The 19,601-nt window shown below is 41.0% G+C and overlaps 1 long non-coding RNA gene across 3 annotated transcripts in view; it reads right to left on the bottom strand.

The window, feature by feature from the left end:
- LOC106570624 (uncharacterized) overlaps nucleotides 1-6,077 on the bottom strand; it is a 56,212-nt gene extending 50,135 nt beyond the window's left edge. Inside the window, exon 1 of one of the 3 annotated variants that reach the window (XR_014393101.1) lies at nucleotides 5,995-6,077. This is a non-coding gene — a long non-coding RNA (uncharacterized LOC106570624). The remainder of the gene's footprint in view (nucleotides 1-5,994) is intronic. The other 2 variants (XR_014393100.1, XR_006763504.2) reach the window with 2 other exon arrangements.
- Nucleotides 6,078-19,601: the final 13,524 nt, after the last annotated feature.

Below are 19,601 nucleotides of genomic sequence, written 5' to 3'. Positions count from 1 at the left end.
CACGTGGTATGGTTCACTTTCAGTAGAGGAATTGGATGGTCAAACCTCTGGCCATAGAGTTTAGGCCTGGTCTAGAGAAATGTAAATCAGGGAGTGATTTATAGTGCCCATCGAACAGGCTGGTCAAATGACGCCTGGTCCTGTATGTGTCCCTGGGGGCGTGCCTATGACTGAGTTAGGTTTGGTTACAGAAATCCAATTCTATCACATTACATCAGTACATAGCATCTCAATGTCTTACAAAAGCTTTATCCTTATCAATACATTCCATACACCCATATGAGGCAAGTCTTAAACTGAGTCTATTATATAAACAGTTTTATGGTAATATGGCTATATTGTCTCTTCTGAGTATCACAAAATGGTACCAGCGGATCAGTTCGTAGCTGGATTCTTCAATTCTATGAGTTGGAAGAATTTCCTTTGTCTCTCTATGGGCCAATGTGGCCAGAGACTTTCCTGGAATTTTAGAGTTTTTCTACCCTTTACACACAGGGTGGATTGTGTGCAAAAGGGAGAGGCCAACGTCATGACAGTACTGACACAGAACCCCTCCACTGGTTTATTGGGCTCAGTGCTAGTGAATGACGCTCAACCTGTCTTCATCATAAGGGAGGTTTCTGAGTCAAAGGTGAACAAGGTGATTAGCTCACTAAAGAACTCTAAATCCAAAGATGTGTTTGGGCTGGACTGTACCTTTCTTAAAAACTACAAAGAGTCACTCATTGGCCCCATTACTAAGGTCACCAACACATCTATTGGTCTGGGGGTGTTTCCAAGGGTATGGAAGTCAGCCATAATAACGTCCATCTTTAAATCGGGCGACCCTGCTGATGTGAGTAACTACAGGCCCATTAGTATACTACCTGTAGTGTCGAAGGTTGTTGAAAAGTGTGTAGCAGAACAACTGATTTCCCACCTCAACAACAGCCCCTTCACATTACACTCCATGCAGTTTGGCTTCAGAGCAAAACACTCCACAGAAACGGCCACCTGCTTTCTTCTGGAAAATGTGAAGTCCAAGATGGATCATAGCCCCCCCTCTCCTTCTCCATGGCCGACGTGAGTAAGACATTTACACGTGTTAACCCTCACAAGGCTGCTGGCCCAGATGGCATCCCTAGCCCCGTCCTCAGAGCATGCACAGACCAGCTGGCTGGGGTATTTACGGACATATTCAATCAATCCCTATCCCAGTATGCTGTCCCCACATGCTTCAAGATGGCCACCATTGTTCCTGTTCCCAAGAAAGCTAAGGTAACTGAACTAAATGACTATCACACCGTAGCACTCACTTCTGTCACCATGAAGTGCTTTGAGTGACTAGTCAAGGATCATATCACCTCCACCTTACCTGCCACCCTTGACCCACTTCAGTTTGCATATCGCCCCAACAGGTCCACAGACGATGCAATCGCCATCACACTGCACACTGCCCAATCCCATCTGGACAAGAGGAATACCTGTTCATTGACTACAGCTCAGCATTCAACACTATAGTACCCTCCAAGCTCATCATTAAGCTTAAGGCCCTGGGTCTCAACCCCGCCTTGTGCAATTGGGTCCTGGACTTTCTGACGGGCTGCCCCCAGGTGGTGAAGGTAGGAAACAACATCTCCACTTAGCTGATCCTCAACACTGTGGCCCTACAAGGGTGCGTGCTCAGCCCCCTCCTGTACTCCCTGTTCACCCATGACTGCGTGGCCATGCACGCCTCCAACTCGATCATCAAGTTTGCAGACGATACAACAGTAGTGGGCTTGATTACAAACAACGACGAGACAGCCTACAGGGAGGAGGTGAGAGCGCTCGGAGTGTGGTGTCAGGAAAACAACCTCTAACTCAACGTCAACAAAACAAAGGAGATGACCGTGGACTTCGAGAAACAGCAGAGAGCACCCCACTATCCACATCGACGGGACAGTAGTGGAGAAAGTTCCTCAGCGTACACATCACGGATAAACTGAAAGATCCACCCACACAGACAGCGTGGTGACAAAGGCGTAACAGCGCCTCTTCAACCTCAGGAGACTGAATAAATGTGGCTTGTCACCTAAAACCCTCACAAACGCACAATCGAGAGCATCCTGTCGGGCTGTATCACTGCGTGGTACGGCAACTGCACCACCCTCAACATTCATTTGAAAAACAGTGTTGTGACAATGAGCACTGAGAAATGGCGTGACATTTCTCAACAAGACCTCACCACAAACCAACAGCAGCCTCTCAGTTCCATAGTCCTTTGGCTGAAACCAAACTCTATTTCGTTGGGCTCTTAACTCTGCACCTTTTGAGTGATTGTTATTAACCGCTCCGCTATGGCCCCTCTGCTCCACTACGGGCCCTCTGCTCCACTACGGCCCCTCTGCTCCACTATGGCCCCTCTGCTCCGCTACGGCCCCTCTGCTCCGCTATGGCCCCTCTCAGCCGGCTGGCTGAGAGGGCCCTAGTGGAGCTGGCTGGCTGAGAGGGCCCTAGTGGAGCTGGCTGGCTGAGAGGGCCCTAGTGGAGCTGGCTGGCTGAGAGGGCCCTAGTGGAGCTGGCTGGCTGAGAGGGTGTATGGTCGCAATATTGCTGTTATAATATTTATCCAGTGTATCTATGCATTTAACTAAATGTGGATTAATGTATCTATACATTTAATTAAAGTCTGTAAAAATGTTTATCCGGTGTATCTATGTATTTAACTAAAGTCACATGATGTACTGATGAGGCTTGCTCCCTCTGCTAGAACACTTCCCCTTTGTCTACATGACTGACTCATCGTTCTGGACTCACAGCCAAATGCTGTTTCTCCATATCCTGTTATTTAGCAGTAGACTGAACTAAGCTGTGAGAGATGAACAGGACAAATGGTTGTGGTTCCTTTGAAAAACACTGTTGAGACATTGAGCACTGAGAAATGGTGTGACATTTCTCAACAAGACCTCACCACAAAAGTTACAATGTGGAAAGATGAACATCTCTTTACAGATGAGTTTATATATACTGCTCAAAAAAATAAAGGGAACACTTAAACAACACAATGTAACTCCAAGTCAATCACACTTCTGTGAAATCAAACTGTCCACTTAGGAAGCAACACTGATTGACAATAAATTTCACATGCTGTTGTGCAAATGGAATAGACAACAGGTGGAAATTATAGGCAATTAGCAAGACACCCCCAATAAAGGAGTGGTTCTGCAGGTGGGGACCAAAGACCACTTCTCAGTTCCTATGCTTCCTGGCTGATGTTTTGGTCACTTTTGAATGCTGGCAGTGCTTTCACTCTAGTGGTAGCATGAGACGGAGTCTACAACCCACACAAGTGGCTCAGGTAGTGCAGCTCATCCAGGATGTCACATCAATGCGAGCTGTGGCAAGAAGGTTTGCTGTGTCTGTCAGCGTAGTGTCCAGAGCATGGAGGCGCTACCAGGAGACAGGCCAGTACATCAGGAGACGTGGAGGAGGCTGTAGGAGGGCAACAACCCAGCAGCAGGACCGCTACCTCCGCCTTTGTGCAAGGAGGAGCAGGAGGAGCACTGCCAGAGCCCTGCAAAATAACCTCCAGCAGGCCACAAATGTACATGTGTCTGCTCAAACGGTCAGAAACAGACTCCATGAGGGTGGTATGAGGGCCCGATGTCCACAGGTGGGGGTTGTGCTTACAGCCCAACACCGTGCAGGACATTTGGCATTTGCCAGAGAACACCAAGATTGGCAAATTCGCCGCTGGCGCCCTGTGCTCTTCACAGATGAAAGCAGGTTCAGACGTGACAGAGTCTGAGACGCCGTGGAGAACATTCTGCTGCCTGCAACATCCTCCAGCATGACCGGTTTGGCGGTGGGTCAGTCATGGTGTGGGGTGGCATTTCTTTGGGGGGCCGCACAGCCCTCCATGTGCTCGCCAGAGGTAGCCTGACTGCCATTAGGTACCGAGATGAGATCCTCAGACCCCTTGTGAGACCATATGCTGGTGCGGTTGGCCCTGGGTTCCTCCTAATGCAAGACAATGCTAGACCTCATGTGGCTGGAGTGTGTCAGCAGTTCCTGCAAGAGGAAGGCATTGATGCTATGGACTGGCCCGCCCGTTCCCCAGACCTGAATCCAATTGAGCACATCTGGGACATCATGTCTCGCTCCATCCACCAACGCCACGTTGCACCACAGACTGTCCAGGAGTTGGCTTAGTCCAGGTCTGGGAGGAGATCCCTCAGGAGACCATCCGCCACCTCATCAGGAGCATGCCCAGGCGTTGTAGGGAGGTCATACAGGCACGTGGAGGCCACACACACTACTGAGCCTCATTTTGACTTGTTTTAAGGACATTACATCAAAGTTGGATCAGCCTGTAGTGTGGTTTTCCACTTTAATTTTGAGTGTGACTCCAAATCCAGACCTCCATGGGTTGAAAAATTGGATTTCCATTGATTATTTTTGTGTGATTTTGTTGTCAGTGTAACCGATGTGAAATGGCTAGTTAGTTAGCGGTGGTGCGCGCTAGTAGCATTTCAATCGGTCACGTCACTCGCTCTGAGACTTGAAGTAGGGTTTCCGCTTGCGTCGCAAGGGCCGCGGCTTTTGTGGCGCGATGGGTAACGATGCTTCGTGGGGTGTCAGTTGTTGATGTGTGCAAGGGTCCCTGGTTCGAGCCCGGGTTGGGGCGAAGAGAGGGACGGAACCTACACTGTTACATCAGCACATTCAACTATGTAAAGAAAAAAGTATTTAATAAGATTATTTATTTCATTTAGATCTAGGATGTGTTGTTTAAGTGTTCCCTTTATTTTTTTGAGCAGTGTATAATTTAATATATTTGCTTTCATCTATTTTTGTTTTCTCAATCATTCAGTTCCATAGGTCAGGGTCAAGCTGAGCTGGGCAAATAGTGGAAGACGTTACTGGTTGACTATATTCAGTTGACTGTATGTTACTATGTCAGTCCATCTCTTTTGACACCTCCCTCCCTTTATCTCTCACCCTCCCCACCCCTCCTCTCCTCCCTGTCCCTCTGCTCATCTCTCTCTCTTCCATCTCCCTCTCTCTCATTCTCTCTTCCATCTCCCTCTCTCTCTCTCTCATTCTCTCTCTCTCTCTCTTCCTGACATATAGTGTTGAGGACCTGTTGATCTTGACTCAGATCACAGACCTCTAGCTTCTACACCCCTCCCTTCTCCTACTCTAACATAACACCAATATAATATATAATATATACTCTCATTCATTTACATAGAGACAGATACAATCAATCATTGACACACTGAATATACAACCGTCAGATGCATGACACCATCACCAATGTTCCTCTAACTTTTTCCGGGACTGAGCAGATTTCAGGTGTGCTGAGCTCAAACTTGAACATTGTGAAAATTCTGTGCAACTTCCAGTGTGCGTTTACTGTGAACACTGAGGCTGTACCCCCTTTAAGTTACAGTTAACAGTGGACAAGTAGGCTACTGTGGCTATTTGATCATAACGTAGGCCTACCAGAGTGACCTACCATCAAAAACAATGGAGAAAATGCTTCCCATAACATTTTAACATGGAAACAGTTGTTCTATCATTCAGCCTACAGTAGCAGCCAATGTGTGGTGTTTAATATAGGCCTACATTCCATGAGACTTCTGAAAGAAACATGCAGGGCTTGACATTAACTTGTTTATCCACTTCTCCTTCAGGCAAGGAGGTGACTGAAAATGCTGTTGTGTTTGATGCAAGCTTACGCAAGTGTGTCCCAAAATACAACACTGTCCCTTTAAGACAAAAAAAGCTATTTAGCTGACTGTCACCGTCTGCCGGAGAAGTCAGTCACTGGCCGCGGACAGCATTTGGTAAACTAACACACCTCCTCCCTGCTCCGTTTTCAGCTCCGTTAGCAATGTGTCGACACAGTTCATTTAACATCTCAGTTCATACAATACACACATTATTATTACCTTCCTTCAGTAACAATATGGTATAAGGAATAGGCAGACAAGCATTCATGTTTGATTCATGTGATGTATATTGTACTTAGTAATGTTGTGGAGTAGCGCTGTTTGATTGTTTCTGTCCCTCTCCGTCTCTGTAACTTCCGGGTTTGCTGGAATAAGGACGCGAGCTTCTTCTTCTATGGTATAATTACGTTCGCAACAATTATATGTGCATTCCGCCACCTACTGTTCAGGTGGATAATACGTCTCCAAAAAGGATAAACATGTAATAATATAAATAAAATAACAAATTCCATACAAAGTATCATGTTAATTAAACTAAATCAGCCTGCTTTTCTATTTTAATCAGGTCCCTACACAGGCTCAGAGGGATCCTGTGATGGAGGGACATTTCCTGGTGACAGTAGTCCTTGAAGTGCTTCTGCCGTAAGTCTTGGAGGCCCAAAAACTTCTCTGCTGCAGTTATAATAATGTACAGTACAATGAATAACTGTGGCTGTAAATGCTACAAAATCCACCTTTTCCTCAATAAGTGTATCCAGATCACTTGATTGACGTATAACATTTACAACTGGTTGTGGTACATCCACCTCCATATCTTCTTCAGAACTGTGGCCTCTTTTCCCTTCAACTCTCTTCACCACCTCCACATAGGAGACTTGCTGTACAGCCCTGATCCTTGACTCCTCAACCTCTTTCACCCTAACAGGGCATTCTGGGAATTTAGAAATATGATCCCTACCACAGTTACAACATTTTACATTCACAGACACTTCTAGAACATATTCCTTCAGTCTGAAAACACTTGACACAGACCAACTGCTTTCACTTTTTACACAAACGCTCTTATGGCATATCTTATATATCCCAACTTATCATAGGGTGGTAAATACTCATCAAACACCAATAATACAGATAAACTCTGCTCCTTTTCCCCCATTCTCCATAGGGGTCAATAATACAGATAAACAGCTACATTCTCCATAGGGGTCAATAATACAGATAAACAGCTACATTCTCCATAGGGGTCAATAATACAGATAAACAGCTACATTCTCCATAGGGGTCAATAATACAGATAAACAGCTACATTCTCCATAGGGGTCAATAATACAGATAAACAGCTACATTCTCCATAGGGGTCAATAATACAGATAAACAGCTACATTCTCCATACAGGTCAATAATACAGATAAACAGCTACATTCTCCATAAGGGTCAATAATACAGATAAACAGCTACATTCTCCATACGGGTCAATAATACAGATGAACAGCTACATTCTCCATAGGGGTCAATAATACAGATAAACAGCTACATTCTCCATAGGGGTCAATAATACAGATAAACAGCTACATTCTCCATAGGGGTCAATAATACAGATAAACAGCTACATTCTCCATAGGGATTCTCCAGATGGGTCAATAATACAGATAAACAGCTACATTCTCCATAGGGGTCAATAATACAGATAAACAGCTACATTCTCCATAGGGGTCAATAATACAGATAAACAGCTACATTCTCCATAGGGGTCAATAATACAGATAAACAGCTACATTCTCCATAGGGGTCAATAATACAGATAAACAGCTACATTCTCCATAGGGGTCAATAATACAGATAAACAGCTACATTCTCCATAGGGGTCAATAATACAGATAAACAGCTACATTCTCCATAGGGGTCAATAATACAGATAAACAGCTACATTCTCCATAGGGTCAATATTACAGATAAACAGCTACATTCTCCATAGAGGTCAATAATACAGATAAACAGCTACATTCTCCATAGGGGTCAATATTACAGATAAACAGCTACATTCTCCATAGGGGTCAATAATACAGATAAACAGCTACATTCTCCATAGGGGTCAATAATACAGATAAACAGCTACATTCTCCATAGGGGTCAATAATACAGATAAACAGCTACATTCTCCATAGGGGTCAATAATACAGATAAACAGCTACATTCTCCATAGGGGTCAATAATACAGATAAACAGCTACATTCTCCATAGGGGTCAATAATACAGATAAACAGCTACATTCTCCATAGGGGTCAATAATACAGATAAACAGCTACATTCTCCATAGGGGTCAATAATACAGATAAACAGCTACATTCTCCATAGGGGTCAATAATACAGATAAACAGCTACATTCTCCATAGGGGTCAATAATACAGATAAACAGCTACATTCTCCATAGGGTCAATATTACAGATAAACAGCTACATTCTCCATAGGGTCAATAATACAGATAAACAGCTACATTCTCCATAGGGGTCAATAATACAGATAAACAGCTACATTCTCCATAGGGTCAATATTACAGATAAACAGCTACATTCTCCAGATGGGTCAATAATACAGATAAACAGCTACATTCTCCATAGGGGTCAATAATACAGATAAACAGCTACATTCTCCATAGAGGGTCAATAATACAGATAAACAGCTACATTCTCCATAGGGGTCAATAATACAGATAAACAGCTACATTCTCCATAGGGGTCAATAATACAGATAAACAGCTACATTCACCATAGGGGTCAATAATACAGATAAACAGCTACATTCTCCATAGAGGTCAATAATACAGATAAACAGCTACATTCACCATAGGGGTCAATAATACAGATAAACAGCTACATTCTCCATAGAGGTCAATAATACAGATAATCAGCTACATTCTCCATAAGGGTCAATAATACAGATAAACAGCTACATTCTCCATAGGGGTCAATAATACAGATAAACAGCTACATTCTCCATAGGGGTCAATAATACAGATAAACAGCTACATTCTCCATAGGGGTCAATAATACAGATAAACAGCTACATTCTCCATAGAGGTCAATAATACAGATAAACAGCTACATTCTCCAGATGGGTCAATAATACAGATAAACAGCTACATTCTCCATAGGGGTCAATAATACAGATAAACAGCTACATTCACCATTGGGGTCAATAATACAGATAAACAGCTACATTCTCCATACGGGTCAAGAGACGTACATTAACTACTCCTGGAATTTAATGTCTCAGATATTAATCATCAATGTCCAACGGGACGCCAGAGAAACACCTTTTACCGGTGGCTGCTCCGAATATCAAACTGTTCACTTCATGTGTCGATAAACTCACGAGCCACAATGCATGTTCCTTTTGCTTTTTATATATACACACTATTTACACCATACCACTCCTGGTTACTATGACTACGCCATATCAACACCATACCACTCCTGGGTACTATGACTACACAATATCAACACCATACCACTCCTGGTTACTATGACTACACAATATCAACACCATACCACTCCTGGTTACTATGACTACACCATATCAACACCATACCACTCCTGGTTACTATGACTACACCATATCAACACCATACCACTCCTGGTTACTATGACTACACAATATCAACACCATACCACTCCTGGTTACTATGACTACACAATATCAACACCATACCACTCCTGGTTACTATGACTACACAATATCAACACCATACCACTCCTGGTTACTATGACTACACCATATCAACACCATACCACTCCTGGTTACTATGACTGCATCCACAATTCCCAACACCTTCTTCACCATCCTCCTGACTTCAAAAGGGTTTACCAACTAAACATCCATTATCCAATGAGGAACGTTCTCCAACAAGCAACGATTCATCAGACTCATTTTACACAATATGTTAGTCCTTTTTGTTCCATTCATGGACTTCACTGTTGTCCACTCATCTTTCTCGCTAACTGTACTCGACGCGCTTTCAACTTCAAATGACATTTCTGCTTCTGTCATCACACGGTCCTCCTCTCCCTTTTCCACACCAAGGACCAGAGCTACCACAGTCAGGCTGGCTTTGTAGTGCCTGTCCAGAATTGCGCGTTCATGTGAATGGCTGTATTGGAAGACACCATGTTAGTAATGATGGGTTTATGCAAATGTATTATATTGTGCTATATAGTATTATGATAAACCGATTGCAAAGGTTAATTTAAGATAATTCATGATATGTTTAGCTGAGTGGAAATGTAGTCTTTCATGTTTGTAATGGCTTATTTCATGAGTTTTGTATGTTCTGATGGGAGGGGGCTTCACCTGCAAAAGGGAAAGGGGGATACCTAGTCAGTGACAACTGAATGCATTCAACTGAAATGTGTCTTCTGCATTTAACCCCTCTGAATCAGAGAGGTGCGGAGCCCCTTCGGCGCCCGGGGAACAGTGGGGAGCCTCTCAGTTCAAGGGGGAACCTTTTTCATTGAGCTGTTGATGGGGAAGCACTGTTTAGCTGTCCCCATAATGTATACTTTAGTGGCAGTACAGTTTTCTTTCTGAATCACTATGTAAATAAACATCCTGCACTGAAGTGTGTTTGAGGCTCCACCATAGTTTTATTAGGTAGTTTCAGTCTAATACAGGCTGAAGTTTCAGTAAAGGTTGTCCAGTTTAGCCTTCTGACCTACTCTACACCACACACCACATATTAGCTTAGCTTGAATTACTCTGCCAATACATTGTTCAGGCCATATTTTAAAGTTGAGGTAGGCTATATGATTACACCAGTATTAGTTGTATTACTTGTGAGGCACAGCTGAGTGAGCATACATTTAAATAATTAGCTTTTTATTTTTATTTTACAGGGCTGATGGTGCCTGCATCTGATGGTCAGAAGCCTATAGAGACACTTTCCTGCTCATTGTTGTAGCGCTGAGGGGAAATAGGAAGAACGCTCATTTTATGGCTTCTAAAACTGTTGACTGAGTAGGTTTTTTTAACCTTTATTTAACTAGGCAAGTCAGATAAGAACAAAATCTTATTTTCAATGACAGCCTAGGAACAGTGGGCTAACTGCCTTGTTCAGGGGAAGAACGACAGATTTTTACCTTGTCAGCTCAGGGATTTGATCTTGCAACCTTTCAGTTAATAGTCCTATGCTTTAACCACTAGGCTACCTTGAACATGAACTTCCTCATAAAAACAGCAGCTATTTGCTGTATTGTTGACAGTTTCCCCTTGTCCTGGTTTTAAACCTTTTGTTTTATGCCGTTACGGTAATCTGAGCCATCCCATTGGCCAGCGGTGAAACTATAGTGCACTTGATTTGCTCTCTGGTCCAACAGGGAGGCAGTTTGTACATTCAGACACATGAAATGCTTCAAAATGGCAACAGTATGGCTTTTCCCGCTCGCAGGGCAGCTGAATCTGGTGCTCCTACCGGTCTCTACTCCAAAACTAACCATATCTGGTTAGTAGAGACCCTACTGAGTATTTCCATCCCACCTTAGCTGAGACAGGTAGAAAAGCTGTCTCTCTACCAGCCAATCAGTTTCCCATATACTGTGTATTACATTACAGTGAATGGAGAGGGTTGAGTAAGGAGTCATCAGTACTCTGTATTAAACACGTTGCCCTGCACAAGAGACACATTTAAGTTTTGAGACTATATTTACTAATTCCAATAACATATATTTGTATTTTATTAAAAGTATATTTCTTTAAATGTAGCCTACACCAGTGGTGTAGTGGAAGGTATACTCAGGTATACTCTGTTTAACCACATGTTTTTCAGTGGGCATTGCGTATAGTCACTTCTTAATCCCCACTGATACATATCTTAGTACTGTAGTGGAGGTTTAGGGGAGACCGGGGATGGTTGTTACACTTTCACCTCGATACAAACAACCTCCATCTGTCCTTTCCAAATGGAGGTGGTTATTATGTATGTAAATCAGACTGGAAATGCTTGGTGTTGTCTTAACTACAAGGAGTGTTACAATGTGTTACAATAAACCCCATGTTCTGGGTTAGTTGTAACAGTGCTTGGTGTTGTCTTAAATACAAGGAGTGTTACAATGTGTTACAATGTGTTACAATAAACCCCATGTTCTGGGTTAGTTGTAACAGTGTTTGGGGTGAACTGTAACAGAATGAAGAAGTGCATAAATCATGACATGTAACTAATTATTGAACACCTTTATTGAGACCATGAGAGCAACATCGCCATGTTTAACATTTTGTTTGGCAGAAATTAGACCGGTTGTAAAGTTGTATGGCTTACAGTGCCTTGCAAAAGTATTCATCCCCTTGGCATTTTTCCTATTTTGTTGCATTACAACCTGGAATTAAAATGGATGTTTTGGGGGGTTGTATCATTTGATTTACACAACATGCCTACCACTTGGAAGTTGCAAAATATTTTTTATTAAGAAACAAACAAGAAATAAGACAAAAAAACAGAAAACTTGAGCGTGCAAAACTATTCACCCCCCAAAGTCAATACATTGTAGAGACACCTTTTGCAGCAATTACAGCTGCAAGTCTCTTGGGGTATGTTTCTATAAGCTTGGCACATCCAGCCACTGGGATGTTTGCCCATTCTTCAAGGTAAAACTACTCCTCCTCTCTGTCTCTGCCTCTCTCTCTCTCTCTCTCTCTCTCTCTCCTCTTTCTCTCCATGGAAGAACTGGGATATTTTCAACTTCCAGGAATTGTGTACAGACTATTGAGACATGGGGTCATGCATTATCATGCTGAAACACGAGGTGACGGTGGTGGATGAATGGCACGACAATACTATCGTGTTGGTTGGCACCACAACCCCACCGCCACCAACACCATTCACGCTGTCTGCCATCTGCCCGGTACAGTTGAAGTCGGGATTCATCCATGAAGAGAACACTTCTCCAGTGGACATGGAAGGTGAGCATTTACCACTGAAGTCGGTTACGACGCCAAACTGCAGTCAGGTCAAGACCCTGGTGAGGATGACGAGCAGGCAGATGAGCTTCCCTGAAACGGTTTCTGACAGTTTTCTGACAGGGGACAGGCAGGGGGGTGGAGGGGTGGAACACCCTCCCGTGTTGGAGAAACAGATGCTGGCTGCTTGTAGGAGAAGAGGCTGCTCATTATAAAGGCCAGGACAGTAGTTTTACATGACAACACAGATTGGTTATAGTCAGGGATGGACCCTGAGGATTCTGGCCAGTGTGATATTGGAAAAGACAACAGGTTTCCACTAGCTGGCAGGATACCTGGGCCTGTTGTCCTGCAAGTCTCTTCACCATGTGAACTATATAAAGATACAGTACTACATTTAGTTGATATTCTCTCCACTATAGTGGCATTAGAATTACATTAATTCTCTTTTTAGTCTGGTCACACAAGTTGGTAAAAACTAATGTGTGTATTGTGTAACAGTTTATAGCTGGTTCTCTGTATCTCAGATGGTAAAACTAATGTGTGTATTGTGTAACAGTGTATAGCTGGTTCTCTGTATCTCAGATGGTAAAACTAATGTGTGTATTGTGTAACAGTGTATAGCTGGTTCTCTGTATCTCAGATGGTAAAACTAATGTGTGTATTGTGTAACAGTGTATAGCTGGTTCTCTGTATCTCAGATGGTATAAACGAATGTGTGTATTGTGTAACAGTTTATAGCTGGTTCTCTGTATCTCAGATGGTAAAACTAATGTGTGTATTGTGTAACAGCGTATAGCTGGTTCTCTGTATCTCAGATGGTAAAACTAATGTGTGTATTGTGTAACAGTTTATAGCTGGTTCTCTGTATCTCAGATGGTAAAACTAATGTGTGTATTGTGTAACAGTGTATAGCTGGTTCTCTGTATCTCAGATGGTATAAACTAATGTGTGTATTGTGTAACAGCGTATAGCTGGTTCTCTGTATCTCAGATGGTAAAACTAATGTGTGTATTGTGTAACAGTGTATAGCTGGTTCTCTGTATCTCAGATGGTAAAACTAATGTGTGTATTGTGTAACAGTTTATAGCTGGTTCTCTGTATCTCAGATGGTATAAACTAATGTGTGTATTGTGTAACAGTTTATAGCTGGTTCTCTGTATCTCAGATGGTAAAACTAATGTGTGTATTGTGTAACAGTTTATAGCTGGTTCTCTGTATCTCAGATGGTAAAACTAATGTGTGTATTGTGTAACAGTTTATAGCTGGTTCTCTGTATCTCAGATGGTAAAACTAATGTGTGTATTGTGTAACAGTTTATAGCTGGTTCTCTGTATCTCAGATGGTAAAACTAATGTGTGTATTGTGTAACAGTTTATAGCTGGTTCTCTGTATCTCAGATGGTATAAACTAATGTGTGTATTGTGTAACAGTTTATAGCTGGTTCTCTGTATCTCAGATGGTAAAACTAATGTGTGTATTGTGTAACAGTTTATAGCTGGTTCTCTGTATCTCAGATGGTATAAACTAATGTGTGTATTGTGTAACAGTTTATAGCTGGTTCTCTGTATCTCAGATGGTATAAACTAATGTGTGTATTGTGTAACAGTTTATAGCTGGTTCTCTGTATCTCAGATGGTATAAACTAATGTGTGTATTGTGTAACAGTTTATAGCTGGTTCTCTGTATCTCAGATGGTATAAACTAATGTGTGTATTGTGTAACAGTTTATAGCTGGTTCTCTGTATCTCAGATGGTATAAACTAATGTGTGTATTGTGTAACAGTTTATAGCTGGTTCTCTGTATCTCAGATGGTAAAACTAATGTGTGTATTGTGTAACAGTTTATAGCTGGTTCTCTGTATCTCAGATGGTAAAACTAATGTGTGTATTGTGTAACAGTTTATAGCTGGTTCTCTGTATCTCAGATGGTATAAACTAATGTGTGTATTGTGTAACAGTTTATAGCTGGTTCTCTGTATCTCAGATGGTATAAACTAATGTGTGTATTGTGTAACAGTTTATAGCTGGTTCTCTGTATCTCAGATGGTAAAACTAATGTGTGTATTGTGTAACAGCGTATAGCTGGTTCTCTGTATCTCAGATGGTATAAACTAATGTGTGTATTGTGTAACAGTTTATAGCTGGTTCTCTGTATCTCAGATGGTAAAACTAATGTGTGTATTGTGTAACAGTTTATAGCTGGTTCTCTGTATCTCAGATGGTATAAACTAATGTGTGTATTGTGTAACAGTGTATAGCTGGTTCTCTGTATCTCAGATGGTATAAACTAATGTGTGTATTGTGTAACAGTTTATAGCTGGTTCTCTGTATCTCAGATGGTAAAACTAATGTGTGTATTGTGTAACAGTTTATAGCTGGTTCTCTGTATCTCAGATGGTATAAACTAATGTGTGTATTGTGTAACAGTTTATAGCTGGTTCTCTGTATCTCAGATGGTATAAACTAATGTGTGTATTGTGTAACAGTTTATAGCTGGTTCTCTGTATCTCAGATGGTAAAACTAATGTGTGTATTGTGTAACAGTGTATAGCTGGTTCTCTGTATCTCAGATGGTATAAACTAATGTGTGTATTGTGTAACAGTTTATAGCTGGTTCTCTGTATCTCAGATGGTATAAACTAATGTGTGTATTGTGTAACAGTTTATAGCTGGTTCTCTGTATCTCAGATGGTATAAACTAATGTGTGTATTGTGTAACAGTTTATAGCTGGTTCTCTGTATCTCAGATGGTATAAACTAATGTGTGTATTGTGTAACAGTTTATAGCTGGTTCTCTGTATCTCAGATGGTATAAACTAATGTGTGTATTGTGTAACAGTTTATAGCTGGTTCTCTGTATCTCAGATGGTATAAACTAATGTGTGTATTGTGTAACAGTTTATAGCTGGTTCTCTGTATCTCAGATGGTATAAACTAATGTGTGTATTGTGTAACAGTTTATAGCTGGTTCTCTGTATCTCAGATGGTATAAACTAATGTGTGTATTGTGTAACAGTTTATAGCTGGTTCTCTGTATCTCAGATGGTATAAACTAATGTGTGTATTGTGTAACAGTTTATAGCTGGTTCTCTGTATCTCAGATGGTATAAACTAATGTGTGTATTGTGTAACAGTTTATAGCTGGTTCTCTGTATCTCAGATGGTATAAACTAATGTGTGTATTGTGTAACAGTTTATAGCTGGTTCTCTGTATCTCAGATGGTATAAACTAATGTGTGTATTGTGTAACAGTGTATAGCTGGTTCTCTGTATCTCAGATGGTATAAACTAATGTGTGTATTGTGTAACAGTTTATAGCTGGTTCTCTGTATCTCAGATGGTATAAACTAATGTGTGTATTGTGTAACAGTTTATAGCTGGTTCTCTGTATCTCAGATGGTATAAACTAATGTGTGTATTGTGTAACAGTGTATAGCTGGTTCTCTGTATCTCAGATGGTAAAACTAATGTGTGTATTGTGTAACAGTGTATAGCTGGTTCTCTGTATCTCAGATGGTATAAACTAATGTGTGTATTGTGTAACAGTTTATAGCTGGTTCTCTGTATCTCAGATGGTATAAACTAATGTGTGTATTGTGTAACAGTTTATAGCTGGTTCTCTGTATCTCAGATGGTATAAACTAATGTGTGTATTGTGTAACAGTTTATAGCTGGTTCTCTGTATCTCAGATGGTATAAACTAATGTGTGTATTGTGTAACAGTTTATAGCTGGTTCTCTGTATCTCAGATGGTATAAACTAATGTGTGTATTGTGTAACAGTGTATAGCTGGTTCTCTGTATCTCAGATGGTATAAACTAATGTGTGTATTGTGTAACAGTGTATAGCTGGTTCTCTGTATCTCAGATGGTATAAACTAATGTGTGTATTGTGTAACAGTGTATAGCTGGTTCTCTGTATCTCAGATGGTATAAACTAATGTGTGTATTGTGTAACAGTGTATAGCTGGTTCTCTGTATCTCAGATGGTATAAACTAATGTGTGTATTGTGTAACAGTGTATAGCTGGTTCTCTGTATCTCAGATGGTATAAACTAATGTGTGTATTGTGTAACAGTGTATAGCTGGTTCTCTGTATCTCAGATGGTATAAACTAATGTGTGTATTGTGTAACAGTGTATAGCTGGTTCTCTGTATCTCAGATGGTAAAACTAATGTGTGTATTGTGTAACAGTGTATAGCTGGTTCTCTGTATCTCAGATGGTATAAACTAATGTGTGTATTGTGTAACAGTGTATAGCTGGTTCTCTGTATCTCAGATGGTAAAACTAATGTGTGTATTGTGTAACAGTTTATAGCTGGTTCTCTGTATCTCAGATGGTAAAACTAATGTGTGTATTGTGTAACAGTGTATAGCTGGTTCTCTGTATCTCAGATGGTATAAACTAATGTGTGTATTGTGTAACAGTGTATAGCTGGTTCTCTGTATCTCAGATGGTATAAACTAATGTGTGTATTGTGTAACAGTTTATAGCTGGTTCTCTGTATCTCAGATGGTAAAACTTATAGCTGGTTCTCTGTATCTCAGATGGTAAAACTAATGTGTGTATTGTGTAACAGTGTATAGCTGGTTCTCTGTATCTCAGATGGTAAAACTAATTTGTGTATTGTGTAACAGTGTATAGCTGGTTCTCTGTATCTCAGATGGTATAAACTAATGTGTGTATTGTGTAACAGTGTATAGCTGGTTCTCTGTATCTCAGATGGTAAAACTAATGTGTGTATTGTGTAACAGTTTATAGCTGGTTCTCTGTATCTCAGATGGTAAAACTAATGTGTGTATTGTGTAACAGTGTATAGCTGGTTCTCTGTATCTCAGATGGTATAAACTAATGTGTGTATTGTGTAACAGTGTATAGCTGGTTCTCTGTATCTCAGATGGTATAAACTAATGTGTGTATTGTGTAACAGTTTATAGCTGGTTCTCTGTATCTCAGATGGTAAAACTAATGTGTGTATTGTGTAACAGTGTATAGCTGGTTCTCTGTATCTCAGATGGTAAAACTAATGTGTGTATTGTGTAACAGTGTATAGCTGGTTCTCTGTATCTCAGATGGTAAAACTAATGTGTGTATTGTGTAACAGTTTATAGCTGGTTCTCTGTATCTCAGATGGTAAAACTAATGTGTGTATTGTGTAACAGTGTATAGCTGGTTCTCTGTATCTCAGATGGTATAAACTAATGTGTGTATTGTGTAACAGTGTATAGCTGGTTCTCTGTATCTCAGATGGTATAAACTAATGTGTGTATTGTGTAACAGTTTATAGCTGGTTCTCTGTATCTCAGATGGTATAAACTAATGTGTGTATTGTGTAACAGTGTATAGCTGGTTCTCTGTATCTCAGATGGTATAAACTAATGTGTGTATTGTGTAACAGTGTATAGCTGGTTCTCTGTATCTCAGATGGTAAAACTAATGTGTGTATTGTGTAACAGTGTATAGCTGGTTCTCTGTATCTCAGATGGTATAAACTAATGTGTGTATTGTGTAACAGTGTATAGCTGGTTCTCTGTATCTCAGATGGTACTGCATGGTGCTTACAATGCCAGGATTGTGGGTTCAGTTCCTGATACCAACCTGAAGGTAAAATGCATGACTCTTAGTTGCTTTGGCTGAAGTGTCTGTTAAATGGCATCTATTAAGATGTAAAAATCTGCATTCAATGAACAACTCACATTGAGCATCACATAACTTTCAGTATGAAATAGGGAGAAGTTTCCTCCACTGATATAGAGTCAGTGCCCTGTGTTCAACAAGCATCAGAGTGCTGATCTGGGGTCAGTTCCCTCCCCTGTCAATGCATCTTATTCATTATGATCTAACAGACTGAACTGGTCCTAGATCAGCACTCCTCTCTTATTCATTATGATCTAACAGACTGAACTGGTCCTAGATCAGCACTCCTCTCTTATTCATTATGATCTAACAGACTGAACTGGTCCTAGATCAGCACTCCTCTCTTATTGATTATGATCTAACAGACTGAACTGGTCCTAGATCAGCACTCCTCTCTTATTCATAATGATCTAACAGACTGAACTGGTCCTAGATCAGCACTCCTCTCTTTATTCATAATGATCTAACAGACTGAACTGGTCCTAGATCAGCACTCCTCTGTTATTCATTATGATCTAACAGACTGAACTGGTCCTAGATCAGCACTCCTCTCTTATTCATTATGATCTAACAGACTGAACTGGTCCTAGATCAGCACTCCTCTCTTATTCATTATGATCTACCAGACTAAACTGGTCCTAGATCAGCCCTCCTCTCTTATTCATTATGATCTAACAGACTGAACTGGTCCTAGATCAGCCCTCCTCTCTTATTCATTATGATCTAACAGACTGAACTGGTCCTAGATCAGCCCTCCTCTCTTATTCATTATGATCTAACAGACTGAACTGGTCCTAGATCAGCACTCCTACTCTGAAACTCTTCATGAATACAGAACTAGATATGAATGGATCATAACCTTGATAAAGGACTGTTTTACATCATAGGCCTGGTTCATCAGTGTTAGTTCTCTGCTGCCACCCTGGTCCAGACTGGCTGAACACTGACATCTAGTGGCCATTTAACTGTATGACAGGAAGACAAAATATGTCACAAATGGAACCCTATTTCCATTTAATTGTATTTTATTTAACCTTTATTTAAGTAGGCGAGTCAGTTAAGAACAAAATCTTATTTACAATGACGGCCTACACCGGCCAAACCCAGAAGACGCTGGGCCCATTGTAGTGCACTACTTTTGACCAGGCCTCACAGGGTTCTGGTGGTGCACTATATAGGTCTAGTATATACAGTATATTCCTAACATGTATTCTGTATTCTTTGTTTGTAGTGTTGTAAAAATGGGAGGGTGTGTGTGTGTGTGTAGTGTTGTAACAATGGGAGTGTGTGTGTGTAGTGTTGTAACAATGGCAGAG

The sequence above is a fragment of the Salmo salar genome, chromosome 08, assembly GCF_965601325.2.
Source record: "Salmo salar chromosome 08, fSalSal1, whole genome shotgun sequence".
Taxonomy (NCBI): Eukaryota; Metazoa; Chordata; class Actinopteri; order Salmoniformes; family Salmonidae; genus Salmo; species Salmo salar.
This window is presented reverse-complemented; position numbering and strand designations above follow the sequence as displayed.